Source organism: Zophobas morio, unplaced genomic scaffold, assembly GCF_036711695.1.
Source record: "Zophobas morio isolate AGI-343-1 ecotype UQ-CSIRO unplaced genomic scaffold, CSIRO_AGI_Zmor_V1 ptg000017l, whole genome shotgun sequence".
Classification (NCBI taxonomy): domain Eukaryota; kingdom Metazoa; phylum Arthropoda; class Insecta; order Coleoptera; family Tenebrionidae; genus Zophobas; species Zophobas morio.
In genome coordinates, this window is record NW_026972122.1 from 17,259,075 (window position 1) to 17,277,452 (window position 18,378).

Sequence of the window (18,378 nt, forward strand, 5' to 3'; positions counted from 1 at the left end):
GATGTTACTGAGTTCCGTGAGCTACTTGTAGAATCCGACCCCCCCTATCCTATGCAAAAAAAAAAATAATGACATGTCAGTTGAAAAATTATATGCTTAGTAAAATTATTTCTATGCAGAAACTTTCAGAGACTTTCAATATTACGTCTTGGCTAATCATCCTCACCACCAATAGGGTGATGTCATCTCCAAAATTTACAATATTTTTTTATTGTATAAAATAAAACAGATTTTTAGAAAAAGAAAAAAACAAAATTGTATAACAACTTTTTGAAATTTAACTTTGAAAACGGAATGCTCTGAAATCTTGCAAACGTTTTAAGGTTATCGTAATCATGGTACATCGATTAATGACGTCATCTGAAAATTTTGCCGAATATTTTTGTCTAAAATTTGCAAAATATTATGACTCTATACTCGCGGTTTATCAATGCACTCATAGTTTTTAGAATTACTTATACCGGCTGACTCAAAAAATTAATGCATGAAGCAATTTATTGTATTGATTGTACTCCATCTATCCAAACTAATACACGTATCCTTGCTAAAAATGTTGATGATGTCATCATAATTTTTTGTAAAAGAAACACTCACTTGAAACAAACGCTTAACACGCTTCTTTACCTATACTTTAACATTAGATAAATATCTTTATTTTACTTATAAGGTTATCATAAAAAATAAAATTCCCGAAATCAAATCTTATAATTTTTCTGGATTTATCGCATTGTACTTAAGGGACGAAGGAAGTTCTGTCGAAATAACTTTCAGTTAATCTTTTTACAAGCAATACTGTTCGTATTGCGCATTTAGTACATTGTACTGTCACTTGAATAAAAGTTAAAAATCGGCAGACTATTATGCAATAAAATTCTTTAACATCCTACCTCCGTCCAAGAAAATACTAATCGGTTGAAATTTAAAACTTGTATGAATGAATTTCTGATCCTGCATATATTGCTTTTGCAATATCATCGGTATCTGGTTTTGGCTACTTTAGTCACTTCAGTATGTGGTCCTATGCAAATTAAGTTAGTATTATTTTGTTACAGCAGATATACTCATATATTCAGGAGTCTAAATATTTCTGTACTAAATGTATGGCTATAAACGTATAAAAATACGTTTATAGCCATACGTATAAAAGTACTGTTGTTATTATTATAACAATTACCTACGACAATGAAACCTGACGGTTAAAAATTATGTATTTTACAATAAGATTTACAATAACAACGTTAGTGTTGTGAATGTTTGTGTCGTCGAGAAAAATCAGTTTATTTTCCGTGCTAATACTTATTAAAAAAAATAAATACGTTTTACAGTATTTGGATAAATATACTTAAACTTACTAAAAGGTTACAAAAAAATGGCCATCGTTGTACATCAATTACACGCAATAAGACTACGAAAAACAACAAAGCATATATAACTGATATTTCTTGTCTGAAAGTGAATCTTTATGCCTTCACCATTGATGAAAGTTTTGTTTCGTTTTATGAATAATAATTAATTACCAGAGTTCTCATAATTAAATTTTCATTAACTAACCAGCAAAATACAAAATAAATAGTTACCAGTGCTAACTACTTTTTTATTGACTTATATCAATTATATTATTATATATTAAAAAATAATAAAGAAACCAGTACATGCGTGTGTGAAGTATCCTTGGATGTATTGATGTCAGACACGTGGAATAAAATTATTACTTAATTATTACACTTTATCTTTTAATGGTAAAATTTCCACCAGAGTTAAAGGCGACCTTAAACCATATAACAAAATAAAATTATTAAAATATCTTAATAGTTTATCAAAACAAACTAACAAGACATTTTGCAGTAATTATTTAAGTTTTAAAAAGATATATTTCTGTTCTCTTGTTTCTATTATTTAATCTATATATAAATATCAGAAACCTGAAATTCACGTCAATACTTTATTTTTAATGCATGTGAAATTATTTGGTTAACTGTGACATTGAAATATGCAGTACCCAAGCAACCTCGTTATTATCAGAGGTCATCGTAATTTTTCTGGTTAGTCGAAAGTCATTATTGGACTTACCTGCTCTTTAGTGCTTATTTTGTGGTTGACTACTTTGGCAGAAATACAACTTTGTAAAGGTAGGTATATTACATACTAGATATAGAACATCAATTTAAATTTATTTTGGTTCAATAAGTAACTCATCTTGCAAACGTGTAAATATAAACATACACTTACATAATCGTCTAAAAAATATATGTGTAACATTTATCACATTAATTGCTACATGAAATTATGCAAAAAAATGTTTGATAGACATCGTATTGGTTGTTATCTTTCTTTTATTATATTTTTTTTTTTACAAACTAATGTTATTTTTTAAATTACTGTAAGATAAATATCTTTGATAATAGTAATTTTAGTACAGATTATAGATTATACATATACAAAAAAACGCTGATAATTATTTAAATAATACAAATTTAATAATTAAAAAACAGCTTTTAATATCTAGACTTCAGTGAAAACAAGTGAAAAGTAAAACATATTTTATATTACAAACAATTTATAACAACACATTTTTAACATTTATATTTGTAAACAGAAGCACAAAGAGCAAAAATGTTCACAAATAATTCCATAACTTGTAGTATATTAATGATTATTTATAGACCTAGTGAATAAGCATATTTTTATTCACCGAGAAGAACAAAGCTTACGGGTCCGCAGGTTAATGGGCTAGTACTTCGAGTGAATAATTAAGCTTAACTCAGGTGGTTGTATACAATAATATTTTATTTGATTTTGACGAAATAATTCTTCAATCAATCAAAAAGAATCAACTTTGCAGCGGGCACACGATTTATTTTCACAACAAACTTTCAGTGAAAATTGCAAACAACTTGCATTGTGTGAAAACCGCTAAAAAATTAATGGCAATCTTGATAAGCAAGACGTTTATGTCTCCGAAGCTGTTTTTTATTTTTCTGAGTGACTTAAAATTCTGAGTTAATTAAAAATTTCGCGATTCACTTATAAATAAAAACTAATTTGTGAAGGTTGCTAAGGGTTTAATAAAAACAATTTAAAACGCCAAAAGTGGATAAATATAATTATTACTTATGGAGTTGTAGATACACTGAAAAACTCATTTTGATCGACTGGAAAAAACATACTGGAAATTGATTTAATTTAATGGGTATGGAAAATATTGAACTGAGTTTATTGTCAGAGTTATATTAGCTTGAAAATTCAATACTTTCTCTTATTTATATTATTATGCTCAGATTTTGAAAGTTAAAGATTAAGTTCAGTCAGTAATTTTACTCTTCTTTGTTTTCAAATTTTAACCTCTATCCATCACTCTTGCAGCATAAATAAACTTCGAAAAATATGCCAAAAAAAAAATGTAATTGAAACTTCTACGTCACGCAATTATTCATAACAGATACGTTTTAAGACTCCACATTTAGATGAAATTATTAAGTAAAATTGTAAGGAGCAAATTTTCAAATCACTAACTCAAAAATTCTAATTATTTGCTTTGTTTATTCTGTTGATAGGCTTTGGATATACAGCCTGTTATGGAATTGAACACAAAAATTTAAGTGAAAGTAGAACTCATCAATATATGAAACTTTGATATATAACATTTTTTCGAAAACCCATTTTTTTGTCATTTTCTCCCATTCGTTTTGACAAGACGGTCAGTATTTCAAAACAAATTCACAGTTGTGATTTAACTACAAAAATGCAGTTCGCAGTAAATTCTCACAGTGTTCGGGTTGTTTACTCCCAGTGTAAAAGATGATACAATGGTTTGTACCAACGTAGAATACAGGGATAGGGTACGATGAGGCTTTGTTCAACACTCAGGAAGCGAGACGTCTGTCTACACAGTGTGCGCTTCCTAAACCGACGCCTTTCAGCTGAACACACGTTTACTGCAGCAGTTTAACATCTACATGATTTTGCGACTCTCGATCATAATCGTGGCCAGCACCTCTACACATCAGGTACTTGAGCCGGAACCCGAAATTTTGGATGCTGTTGCCGTAGAACCCAATATCAGCATTTGTCGATTGGCATTTCGTATGGGTATTTCGAACTTTATTAAATGGTGAAGCCTTCACGAACAAGAATTGCACCAATTCCACCTTCAACGTGTGCAAGCGTCACAAGCTTATGTTACTCAGTAGTTGTGCATTTTGGAAATATAGTAGTAAAAATGTACCAATGCTTTGGCCTCCTCGTTCACCGGACTTAAATCCCTGTGATTTTTTTGTGAAAAGTTAGTGTACACGACCCCCAGGAATTCTGTGCCATCTAAGGGTGTCTCAATAAATCTGGTGGTTCTTATTTACTGTTCAAACTATTTTATGTCCCCAAATATCGAGAATTGCCTTAACCCTTCCAAAAACCACGCAATGCTTTCGTTTGCGAAATACATTTTGGTGAAAATTTTAGATTTTCTCTTCTCGCGTTGATATTTTCCAAAAATGTTTTATAACAATTTTGTTTAAATTGTTTCGTGTAATTTATAAAATATGTATTTTCAATTTAAATTTTTGAGCGGTAAAGTTTTGAACAAAGCGTTATATATAATGAGTGACAAAAGTAAAAGAACACTATGAAGGAATCGTGATTTTGTAATGCACTTTTATACATAGGGTAAGTGTTGTCAGAATACGAATTGATTAAAATTTCAGTGTTATCGGTCCAGTAGTTTTAAGGAAAACTTTTTTTTGCTCATACACTGGAGAAATACAATTACATTTCCTGACACGTCAAGAGACATTGATCTAATGATATCATCAACATCATTCTGGGGTATTTCATATTATGCCACCTATAATTGGTGCCAAAATCCTTTCAAAAACTCTAAAGAAACAGGGTAAATTGGGTAGCCTTATACCTATCACATTCCGAATTTTTCGATTAGGGATATGTCAAAGAATTTTAAACGGTAAAGGAGAAGATTAACTTCAACTTCTTCAAAACCGTCTATAGTAATCCTAGCAATGCGAGGTTAGGCATTATCTTGTTGAAAAACAGCGTTTTGCAGGGTGTGAAGATATGGAAGAAGATATATTGCCGTGGATCTATAGTTCTTCTAATGAAAATCAAGGGTGATCCACTGCCGTATCCAATCGCGACCCACACCATAACCCTAACAATTCGTTGCACATGCCACTCCTCGAAAAACTGTGGATGTCGTAGTTTTCCACGCCTTCGCCTTATCCTTATCCGATCATCGCTCATGCTCAAACCAAATCATGATTCGTCAGTAAAGACGACTTGATGCCATTCTTCATTACAATCTAACCTTTCTCGAGACCACTCGAAGCGTTGGCATGTGTGAACAACCGTGAACACAAATTGTAGCCGACATGAGTCCGAAAGACTTTATATGACTGTTGATGGTTGATGGCTTACAGCTAGCAGTCTTAGATGACGCTCGTGACGTGCTGTTGCTTATGGGGGACGCCCTAAATGTCTGGCTCGTTGTGCCGTTCTTTGTTGGATCCAAATCCGATAACTGTTTGCCACAGATAAGGCCCTGTCAAACGGGCTACAATTTAGCGAAACGATAATTCTTCATTCTGAAGACCCCCTATTCGACTTCTCTCAGAGTCGCAGAGTTGGCTAAAATTTAGACGAACACGTCAAACACAATAACGTGCCGGAAATGATCAAATGAGCCATACATACCATGGTATGTTTTTCATCAGCGTACAAGAAAAACATTTTTTTTAACTACTGGACCGATACCATTCAAATTCTTTCCCGAAGGAAAAAAAATGTTATAATTAATTCAGTAATAGAAATTAATTATGCATTTTCCGCCCGGAATGAAAAAAAAATAAAAAAGCCATAAAAAATGAACCCATCGCGGACACGGAAAACTGAGCAGTGATGTCATACAATTGTCAAAATTTCTAAACCAGACCTTAGCTACTCATAACCACGCTTCTATGTTTGGCGTATTTGTCATTTTGACACTGACAAAGTCGAAGTTTTATAAAATTTGTTTCAATTATATTAACATGCAGTACTGTGTACTTTCAATGATTCTCGTAGTTGCGAATACCTCATACGGCGACGAGCAATTTTGTCATTGCCCGGAAAATGGCTAATTATGTTTGCTTCAGGAGCACGGGCTCTCTCTGGTTATATCAACCAAAGCATCGTCTTCGTCAAGTGTAGAAACGAGATGTCCCCTTGACACTGGACGATCAAATTTTCCGTGCTTTTTGGAATAACAGCTACTGCTCGAGATTTGTTAAAAATTGATACAGCTGGCATGTTGAACAAATTGATATATTTCAAAGTTAATTTGACAGTTTTTCCAAAAATATCAATCATATTGTGATAACCCAAACTTCCCGCCTTAAAAATTGACCTTGAAACAGTTTGAAAGGCCCGCGAAAAATTCAAAAATTCAAAGTTTGGCCTTGGCTGTGATCGTCTAACAAATGAGAACCTACGTTGTGTGTTTTTTTTTTTTTGTGGTTTTGAAAAATGGCGGGAAGAAGTTCTTTCATACAAGTGCATACACTGTCGAGAGCGCAAGAAATAATAGACAAAATTAGGAGCCTTCCTAAGGAGGAAAAAGAAACGAAGAACGACAGACGCTCGATTTGCCCTTCTGGCGAGTCCGCAGGGCCAAGGTGTCATCGGTCTTCATTCCCCAAAACCCCCTGGGGTTTTATTCACCGACATATTACATGTCAGACACCTTAAGATATGTGAAAGAAAAACACTCGCGAATTGACAGACATACACATACGAAAACCGAACAAATACAAAACCCTACACATATGTAAATTGGATGGCAGAACCCGAATCATTATGAGAGTGTGGCGATCGAACAAAATATAGAGCAAAATATATCAATTTCATTTACGAGCACAGCAAAATACCCAGAGGGGGGCGTCGTAGCGTGAGCGAAGTTTGGAGCTCCCGGTCTGGGCTGGTTTCCCCCGCGACGGTGATTCTATCTACAGCAAGCCTGCCAGACAGCACCCCTCCATGACGAACATGGCGTCCAAGCAGGCCGTTTCGGCCTAAAACTAGCGGTGAAGTTTGGTCAACTACTACCTCGTCGTCAAGACCGTTCCCACTGAAATCTAGTTCAAAGCCTGCACATATGTGCAGAGAGCGCGACACATTCCGCTACCGCAACTAGGAACTGCGCCCATCGCCGACACTACGTGTTATTGTGTTATTTACCTTCAATTCTATTTAAATGTTCAAACTCTATGACTCTAATATTAAATGACAACCGAACAAGTGTTAAAGTTTCAACAAAGAGCAATAAACAACATTTAAATTCGCCATACTCTCTTACGGAAATTCAGTCAACAAATAATTCTTAATTGAGATTAAATTTGGACATCAGATAATTTACATGATAGAAATATTCATCAACAAAATATTTACATGAGCAAAACTTAGCAAAGATTTATAAAATAAAGATCTGGTGTGAAATAAGCTTGTACAAATTAAATATCATGTTAAGTCAGAACTGCAGAGCATGGAAATTTACGTTCAATTCAAATTATACAGCAAAGAAAATTACTGAAGCTAAAATTGTGAGACAAAGACAAATTGCATGAGGTGAAAGATTGTAAAGTTAACAGATTTACATGTGATTAATATTAATTCGTGTCCAGTCAAGTTATTGGTTAAAATTCAAACGTGAAATTATTTAGCTGCATTGTGGGCCATTATTACACATACATTTCCCCAAACAAAACACATAAACAAACATGGCAGACAAGCTGCAGTTGCAAAATGGCGTTGGACGAATTCGTCATTCCAAATAATAGGCGTCGAAAATATGCGATGCAAAAATACGATGAATCCTGTGGCGTTGTTATAAACGATGGGCTAAATAAAAGGAATAAAAAAAAGGCACGTCCCCCCATGACCCACAATGTTGTTATTTTGTTCAATAGATTCAGTTAAAACATGTGCTCGATTAAAAGAAACAAATGGACGCTTCAAAATGGCCGCTGCCTGAACAAAGAACGGTGAGAATAACAACTCGTTTGCCGCCATCCAAAATACAGATTTCACAAATATAGCTAAATAAAGCATGGCCCGAAATAAAAATCACTCCCTGTAAAGCCCTACTGCGATGGATTTTAAATGAAAGATAAAAAAAAAAACGAGATTAGTGGAAAAACAAGCGCACGCGTCGCTGCGTCACGAGGTCAGAAGCATCGTCGGGGCTTGAAACTCGCCGCGAAACAAGTGTTCAAAACATACCTCTCCAAAGATGCGAAGATTTCGACACGGCTTACCGCCAAAAGGAATGCAAAAACCTCGTCGTAAGAACGATGCGAAATCAGGAACACCCAATGGCTCAACGGGGCTGCTAGATTTTCCAATGGAACGGATCAACACTGGAAAAGCAAAAAAACAACAGCAAAAGGCACAGAATAATTCACAATTAAAAATACAACCTGTTGCTCGAAGCGCTCGAAGGAAGTCGACCGTTTGTTCCAAGCGGTCAAAGCGAAGTGGCTCATTTTTCAAGACAATACCACCCTCGCTTTGCGCATCTCTGTTTCTTTTGGGTTGCCAACCTCTTCTTCTTGTCAACCGTTTCTTGTGCGCGCGAAATTCGTTTGAAATTTAAAAATTCGAATTGGATCCTTACAATATTGACGTTAAAGGTGCATCTACATTGATATTTTTCGAAATGACAAGAACATACTGCCCAGGATTCCATGTCCCTCATAGTACCATTAAATTTTGTGTCATCAACGCAGCAAATGACACAATCGGAATAAAATGTAAGCAAATGTAAATGTATCAAATACAACAAAAACTTTTGACAATCTGACATTCTTCTTCGAATCTTAATGATTGAATTTCAGTATGATTCAGCCAATGTTCATTTATGCGTATTATTTCTAGAGGTGTAAACATTTTAAAAATGTTTCGACCTCCTGAATCTCACTTCTAATAAGGCACTACATATTTATATGATAAATATTAATAATTGTTGTGTTGCAAGAACAACTCGAATACTTATTTGAAAACCCTGGTTGTTTTTCCTAAAATTAAAATTAAATCTTCTTACAAATATGTACTTCTTTTGACCAAAAAGTCGCGTTCATTAGCCGATCTTTCAATTGAAATTTTATTCCAAAACAAGAGGATTGATTCTGACCCTGGCAATAAAACTTCGGCGCGGAGATGTTATCCTTATCTTGATGTCGACTTACAACATAGTTTTGGGCATCATCGCAGGTGACAGACTTGCATAAATCCAGTCCTTTATTATTTTTGAAGAATTCGATACCGTGCAGTTAGGAGTTGCAGTCCAGTTATAACTTCGATTTTTCAATACTTCGGTTTTAATGAACTATTATGAAAAATTCTTCTTCATCTTTGTTAGTTATATGTGCTGCGTCCCTTAGTTCGGGGATAGTTGTTAAATACATCTTTGCAACATTAACGTTATTTTTCAACTTTAGGTTTCCATTAAATGTAGGTTTGTCGACATTTTTTGAAGACGTGGTTGGTTTTTTATTCTTACTATATATCATATACTGATCTGCATATTTATAACATTATTTTGTTGTGAAACCTAATTTTTGAACCTTACGGTAGCTTGTAAAGGTCTCTATAAATTGCTCATATACTCGTACTCATTCACGTATTTTCAAATCGTTACTGTCAATAGATAAACTTCAGTTCTGTTTTCTTGAAACTGGACCTGTCCAAGTAGAGATGTACCCATACACACCACCACACATGAAAGTTTTCGTCTTCAGTTCGGAGCAAAATGATTCCGTGTCACTCATGTCGTCCACGTTTACTTTTTTAATATTCATTGATTACGCTGGATTAATCATTGTCTTAACAATTGCCAGTCGACTTTATTTATTCACTCCTTGTATCAAAAACACTTGAAAGAAAGTTTTCATAGTGCATTCATGCATATTTAACTTGTATCTTTGTATTTATCTGCGAACCTACCCTATATTAAAAATTGTTACAGATTTGATATAACGTTTAATACATAAGCACGATATTTATATTCCAACATGAAACCAAGGTGAGTTAAGTAAATTAGAACAAGGTGATCTCCATTTAGGTAATTTGAAATGGAGGCATTCTTAATTATTATTAAGATTAAAGAGCAAGGCGATGATTTTGGTCCACGGCCAATTAATGTGCTCGAGTTGAGAACAGTGTGCTAGGGGCATGATCTTGCAAAATGAAATCGACTAATTAATTAGGTATTATCTGTCAAAGAAATAAAGATGAATGCAGTAAAATGCGCTATTTTTAACATTTTTCATTTCTTTTTGTGACGTAGTTTATAAATTTTGTTGTACAATAAAAATAAAAAGCTATTCTATTTTATTCTATTCTAAAGTGAATTCCACAAATTTCCGAATTGTGAAGTGTCAGAATTAGTGACGGTGTAAATTATTATTAATGTTGTGTACATTGCTGATAAAATTTTAATTAAAAGTATAGCCACCGAAATCTTATTCCGTGTCTAGTATAAATGACCTGAGGTTATGTCGTAACCTCACTTTCTTGTGGCACTTCGAATCATATGAATTATGATGTGTTGATGCTGTTATTTTAGGACCCACCAGTGACCCGGAAATGACAGGCATTCAGGCAAGATGCGTATCATTACGGTTACTAAGACCAAGTAATGATATGCGTTGATTCGATTTTATTTTATTATTATTATTATTATTATGGAGACTATAGAACTTTTGTTTCAGTTACTGGATAAGCCTAAAAAATTACGGTTTGAAAAAAATGTTTCAAAAAATAAAAAAAAGAGAATGAAATACAAGACAATACGAAACAATAATCTAGTAATGTGGATTCAGTGGAAAGTGTAGTTGTTATTTTTGACTATTTTTTTATTTTGCTTAATAAATCATAATCATAATGTATGTCGCAATCCGCAGCAATTTTTTAACATGTTTGGTCTTGCGGGCTCCAATTGAAATATCTTTTTTATACGCGTATAATATTTTGGAACTTTGTACAATCTATTTTGTCATGTACCTACCTTGTATGTTGTACAGAAATTTAATGGAGTTAATCTCTCATTTTGACACCGGTAATTGCTGAAACATTATTATAGATATATTTATACTAGGTTTAGATTTCCGGGGCTTCAATTTTTTTTTTTTTGTAATTTTAAAAAGTTAGGTTGTTGGGTAACACTAATCTAGAAAAGATAGCCTTGAATGAAGTTAGTTATAAAACCTAGCGAGAATTTTCTAAAACCACTATCGCAGTCTGCCTAAGAATTTCTTGTCTCCCTTTTTCAATATACAGTAGACACCCCTTAATATGATCACGGTTAATGTTATCAACTGCTTAGGGTGATCAAAATGGTTTGGAACGGACCCACGCAATACCAATGCATTACAGTTTTTCCGTTTATTGTGATCAATATTTCGCTTATTGCGATCAATTGCGCAATTCTTACACAAGCGACAATTGCTTTTTTGGAGAAGTGAGACGACTGAAACTGGTATTGTGTTTTAATGAATATTCATTGCTTTCAAAAAGTACATTTGCTTATACTACTCACGTTGTAAAACCACAATCAGTGATAGTTTTACGCAATCAGTGCGTTTTCGTCTTTCGAACGAACGAATTTTTTCTGTTTTAAATTTGAGTACTTAACAAACTTCTATAAGAACCAAAGGAAATAGAGTGTTCCTTTTTCATAATGGTAACCAAAATTTAAAATAAATTCTAACGTTTATGTAGGTACCCTCATCTACAGCGTAATAAACACTGTCTTGTTCATGATTTTGTTCTGTTTCGAGTTTTACTGTCAGTGCTGGTGGTTTTCGCTTATTATTATCAGTCGGTTAGTGTGATCAATTTGTCTGAGTCCCAAAGTGACGCCGCTTAATAAAGCGGCGTCCACTGTATCTAGTCAGTGTCGAAACCAAAGAATATTTAGGTATAGGCGAACCTTGCGTTAGGCGCCCCTCCCCTACACATAAAAATGCAATTTTACAGAACAGTTTTATTTATATTTTTTATTAAGTATGCAAAACAGATACTATGATAAAATATAAAAAAAAGAAAAAAAATCGAGATTATACATATAGGTATATAATATGTATAAATCTATAAATATTATATAAGTTCAATATAAAATCAACATTAAAAAACCTGTCGCACCGGTTACATGTTTCTGAGCTTCCGTTCAAAATAAAAAAAGATTAATATGACATAATTCTTGGTATAGTTTTGGAAATTTCATTCTACCCTATAAAATTTTATTGACGATAACGAGACGGACAGTAGTACAATGGTAAGAAATATTTATGGCTCCCACCAGTTCACTCGAATTTGTCTGAGAATATTTGGCAGGTAGTTGTACTCATAAAATAATGGTCATTTCCGTTCATAAGTAACGATGGTCCCAGCCCGGACCTGGATTATTCTGGTTTCTAACATCTGGGATTACCGGCACGCGACAACTTAAGTTGTAAATATCTCTTGCTATTGTAGGTACTACTGTCCGTCTCGTTATTGCCAATAAAATTTTATAGGGTACAATGAAATTTCCAAAACTATACAACATAATTTTTGGACGAATTTGGCGCCCCTTGTCGTTGGCGCCCCTAGGCAAGGGCCTACTCGGCCTATAGCTAGTTTCGGCACTATATCTAGTAGTGACTAAAAGGATGTATTTCTCTGGCTATAAAAACCGTTCATCTTTATTTTATTTTCCGAGCGTAAAATAAGGAAATATGCATTGTAATAGGATCCCGGCGAATGGCTGATTTTATGTTTTTTCGACGTTCCATGACCTCTAGGGTACGAAAAAAGAGGTTTATGGTTTCCATCTGTCTGTCGTCTATGTGGATTTTAGACAGATAATCTCCGAAACTATTGGACCGATTGACATCAAATTTGATACGTAAGCTTTAAGGGGTATCTATCATGTAGATGGTAAAACGCTAACCAAAATTTATCTAATCATTCCTACCAATAATTTTGTGCTCCTTATATTATATTATACCTACGTATAGTTAAGGTTTTCTAAATTTTATAATATAATACGATGCTGCATGTAGTCAATATCTCACTAATGCATGAAATGATGTAGAACTTGTGCTTTCTTCCAGGCGGGTTCGAATTCCTTCCTTACCGGATGTTTTTTTTTTCACTGTGATGTGTAGAGATTATCTACAATTGTTTTTATTAGTATTTTATTCCATTTAGATTATTTTACTAGAAAAATTGGAGTCATCACCATCGTCCTCTGATTCTGACTCTGAATCAGATTCCTCTAGTGAAATAATGAAAGGAGGAATATCTTCATACGAAAAATTTCCCATATATTTTTTCCAGTCTGCCAGAATAAGTTTTTCATAATATCCACAACAATTTTGCCACATGTTTGGAGTACATTTACAGAGCGCTTCGAGCCATAAATTCTTCACCCTATCCCTACGAAGGTTGAGAATGTATGTGTTTGTGGTAGGAATTCTTACAAAACCCCCAAGCCATGTATTGAAGAAGTGATAACGAAACATTTTTGTAAATTCAAGTTTCGTCGAGGATAGAATGCTCACAAGAATTTTGAAATTGGAGGAATTTTCTCAAAAAAAGTAAAATTTTTGCTGCAATATGTTTTTGTTTACATAAAATTTTGCAACCGTTTACCTCCCTATTGATAATTTTACACAAGGTTGTTGGCCCACCTTTAAATTCCAAATGTTTTCGAGAATCGATCAAAAGTGTGTTTGTTGTAAAGTATTCATTTTTACTTCCCGAACATAAGGTAAGGAAGTAATGCAATCGAGTCAATCGGGCGACTTGCTGCTTTCAAAATTTCTCAATGGGTCATGACCCCCCAGAGTACGAAGAAATGGATCTCCCGTTTCCGTCTGTCTGTCTGCCCGTGTGTCTGTCTGTCTGTCTGTCTGTAGGACGTATGTATCAAATTTTGTTAGACAGATAATCCCCGAAACTACTAGACCGATTGTTGTGAAATTTTATATGTGTATTATGAATGTCATGTAAATGGTAAAACACTAACCAAACTTTGTCTAGTCATCCCCATCAACAATGTGATGACATCACCTCAAAATTGTACATAGTAAATTGGTTTTAAATGTCATACAGTAACATAGTCCTACACGTGTAGTTTATGAATGCGTGTTGAGTTTTCCTGAAACGTCCAGATTTATGGAAAAAATCAAAATAACATTTTGCAATTTAATTTTGAATCTGCAAAGCCGTATGCGCTAAAATCTTGCAGACGTTTTAAAGTTCTTGTAAGATGGTACATTTTTAATTAAAATATATCTGTTTACCCCACAATTGTAACAGTGTTAGAAAAAGATATTATAAAACACTTTCTTACATTTAGAAGAAGTGAGTTATTGTCTGTCCAATCATACAAAGTGTCCAGATCAAGTTGTAAATCCGGTGAATCGTTAACAGATTGAATTGTTTTAAAGATCTTCAGGTCATCAGTATAAAATAAGAAATTAGAGTATCTAAAACAAGATGATAAATCACTTACAAATAATAAGAGCAAAATAGGCCCACAATAAGAACCTTGGGTACACCTGACAAAACAGGATAAGAAGAAGAACGGTAATCACCAATACGAACTTGCTGAGACCTGTCAGACAGATACGAAGATAACCAGTCCAAAGTTTTAGTGCAAAATTTTTCAACTTGAATATAAGCAAGCAGTTTACCTACCTTATCGAACGGTTTGGAAAAATCGGTGTACACTGAATCAACTTGTATCTTATGGGCAAAAGCATCATTAAGATAAATATAATACTCTAATAAATTAGTTAAAGTGGACCTGTTTTTGAAGAATCCATGCTGTTTGGAAGAAATAGTAGATGAAGTCATCCAGTGAAGTTATTCAGACACAATAAGATCCATAATTTTGGGAATCACAGATTTAAATATGGGCGTAACGTAACTATTTTTCCAAAGCTTTGGAAACCGACATTTAGACAGAAACCCTTTAAATAGAAGAAAAATAAGTAACGATATCGTAAAGACACAATTTCTTAAGAAAAAATTCCGAATCCCGTCAGGACCGGTAACCTACTGAAGGAAGAATTAAGACGACATATATTCTCAAATACCTGTGATAAAGTTACCTCTAAACCGGAGTCATATACTTCGGAATGACTTAGTTGTTATCACTAACGTAAACGAATGAGAAAAATTTTGAGAATATATTAGATATTTCTTGACCACTCTTTGCACATTTTTCTTGAAATTTCATTTCATATGGAATGCCGTTATTCTGTTTTCTATCATTAACAAATTTCCAGAAAAACTTCGGACGATTTATTATGATATTGCTAAAAACTCTTAATGTATATACATATAAATTATAAAGACTTTGATTAAGTTTTTTACAGCGACCATGTAAAGTTTTGAAATACTGGTAATCCTCAAATCTACCCGATTGTTTGTAAGCTAAATGTGCAAAATATGATGATTTTTACTTGTGATTGATCACTACATTGATATTTTTACTTCCCGATCGTAAGCAAAGGAAGTATTGTAATCGAGTCCGTCGGCCGACTCTCTACTTTTACGTTTTCTCGATCTTTCATGACCCCTAGAAGACGAAGAACTAGGTCTCCCATTTCCGTCTGTCTGTCCGTCTGTCCGTCTGTCCGTCCGTCTGTCTGTCCGTCTGCCGTCCCGGATTTTTATTAGACAGATAATCTCCGAAAGTACTCGACCGATTGTTGTGAAATTTTGTACTTATATTAAGAATATCATGTAGATGGTAAAACGCTAACCAAAATTTGTCTAATCATCCCCACCACTAATGCGATGACGTCACTTCAAAATTGTACATAGTAAATGGGTTTTCAATTGTATAAAATAACATAGTCCTACACATGTAGTTTACAACTCTGAATCGACTTTTCACCCGAAACGTCCAGATTTTTGGAAAAAAAATCAAAATTATAAAACAACATTTTGAAATTTAATTTTTAATCTGCTAACCAGAATGCTTTGAAATGTTGCAGATGTTTTAAGGCTATAAAGAGCATCATAAATCTTTAGTCAAAAAATATTTGCTTATCCCCTCCAAAAACTTGATGACGTCAGCTCAAAAGTTTGTGGAATAAATCATATCTAAAATGTACAAAATATGATGAGTCTGTACTTGTGATCTATCACTCCATTCATATTTTTTGTATTTGCATATACAGGGTGACTCAAAAAAATTAATGAATGCGTAAATATATTTTATTGATTTAATCAGGAACTACAAAACCGAATGCTCTGAAATCTTGCAGATGTTTTAAGGTCATAAAGAGCACTATAAATGTCTAGTCAAAATATATTTGCTTATCCCCTTTAAAAACTTGATGACGTCAGCCCGAAAGTTTGCCGAATAAATCATATCTAAAATGTACAAAATATGATGAGCCTGTACTTGTCATTTATCACTCCATTCATATTTTTTGGATTTGCATATACAGAGTGACTCAAAAAAATTAATGAATGCGTAAATATATTTTATTGATTTAATCAGGAACTACAAAACGGAATGCTCTAACATCTTGCACATGTTTTAAGGTTATAAAGACCATAATAAATGTTTAGTCAAAATATATTTGCTTATCCCCTCCAAAAACTTGATGACGTCAGCTCGAAAATTTGCCGAATAAATCATATCTAAAATGTACAAAATATGATCAGTCTGTACTTGTGATCTATACTCCATTCATATTTTTTGGATTTGCATATACAGGGTGATTCAAGAAAATAAATGAAAGCGTAAATTTATTTTACTGATTTACTCAGAAACTACAAAACCGAATGCTTCGAAATCTTGAAGATATTTTAAAATTATCATAAGCATGGTAAATTTTTGATCAAAATGTATTTGGTCGTCCCCCCTAAAAAATTTATGACGTCACCACAAAATTTTGCTGAATAAATCCTATCTAAAATGTACAAAATATGGTGAGTCTCTTCTTGTGATTTATCATTCCATTCAAATTTTTTCGATTTGCATATACAGGGTGACTCAAAAAAATTTATGAATGCGTAAATTTATTTTATTGATTTAATCCGGAACTACAAAACCGAATGCTTTGAAATCTTGCAGATGTTTTAAGGTTATAAAGAGCATAATAAATTTTTAGTCAAAATATATTTGGTTATCTTCTACAAAAAACTGATGACGTCAGCTCAAAAGTTTGCCGAATAAATCGTATCTAAAATATACAAAATATGATGAGTCTGTACTTGTGATTTATCATTCCATTCATATTTTTGGATTTGCATATGCAGGGTGACTCAAAAAAATTAATGAAGGCGTGAATTTATTTTATCGATTTAATCAGGAATTACAAAACCGAATGCTTTGAAATCTTGGGAATATTTTAAAGTTATTATAAGCATGGTAAACTTTTGTTCAAAATGTATTTGTTCATCCCTCCTAAAAAAATTGATGACGTCACCCTTAAATTTTGCTGAATAAATCCTATCTAAAATGCAAAAAATATGATGAGTTTGTACTTGTGATATATCATTCCATTCATATTTTTTAGATTTTCTTAAGAGGTGGTTCAAAAAAATTAATGAAGTCAATTTATTTTATTGATTAAATTAAAGGCAACACTTATTATTAGTATTACACCCCAACCAACCCAATTTGGTAGACACAAAATTTGTTAAAGGAAAAACTCGGTTGAAACATAAGGGTAGCACGCTTATTTACATCGACTTTAACATTACAGACCTGCATTTGTTTTATGCGTTCACTTGGTTCCGCGAATGTGGAATCGACATGTTTATAATCAACCAATTCTGAATTTCACCGTCAAGAATTAAAATAAAACCCAATGTTTTATATAATAAGCGGAAGTCGAAGCAATAAAACCGATGGTCGTTTTGTTTACAGTTTCTCTGTTTGACTCTCACGTATGCTGTTACGCTTGTCATCTTAAATTAAGAATGTTTATACATAAACGATTTTCAGTTGCCTTTCATATTACCAGACAGCGGATTTTTGTCGGGCTACGTCACGTTTAATCGGTACTAATTCCATAAATATAATTAACGATTTATTAATCAAACGACTAAGTAAATGAGAACGGGAATTAACAGCAGAGTGCAACGAAACAGCGTTATTCTAATCTCAAATAAACGAAGTGTAGTCCGCAACCGCAATGAATTCGCATCCCGCACGAGCCGTGCCGAGTTTGGCCGTGCCTAGCCCGACAGAAATCCGCTCTCTAGATATTACACACCGGCGCCGTATACCTGAGTAAATTGTCTCGTTATTTTATTGATTATAAGAAATCAATATTCAAAACGACCCAATTCATTTTCCCGAAAATTTGGGAATACAAT

The 18,378-nt window shown here is 33.5% G+C and overlaps 1 protein-coding gene across 2 annotated transcripts in view; it reads left to right on the top strand.

Moving 5' to 3' along the window:
• Positions 1–1,968: 1,968 nt before the first annotated feature.
• LOC135130035 (juvenile hormone esterase-like) overlaps positions 1,969–18,378 on the top strand; it is a 31,064-nt gene continuing 14,654 nt past the window's right edge. For both annotated transcript variants that reach the window (XM_064057341.1, XM_064057340.1), the window contains exon 1: positions 1,969–2,129. The gene's annotated coding sequence lies outside the window, so the exon portion shown is untranslated. The remainder of the gene's footprint in view (positions 2,130–18,378) is intronic.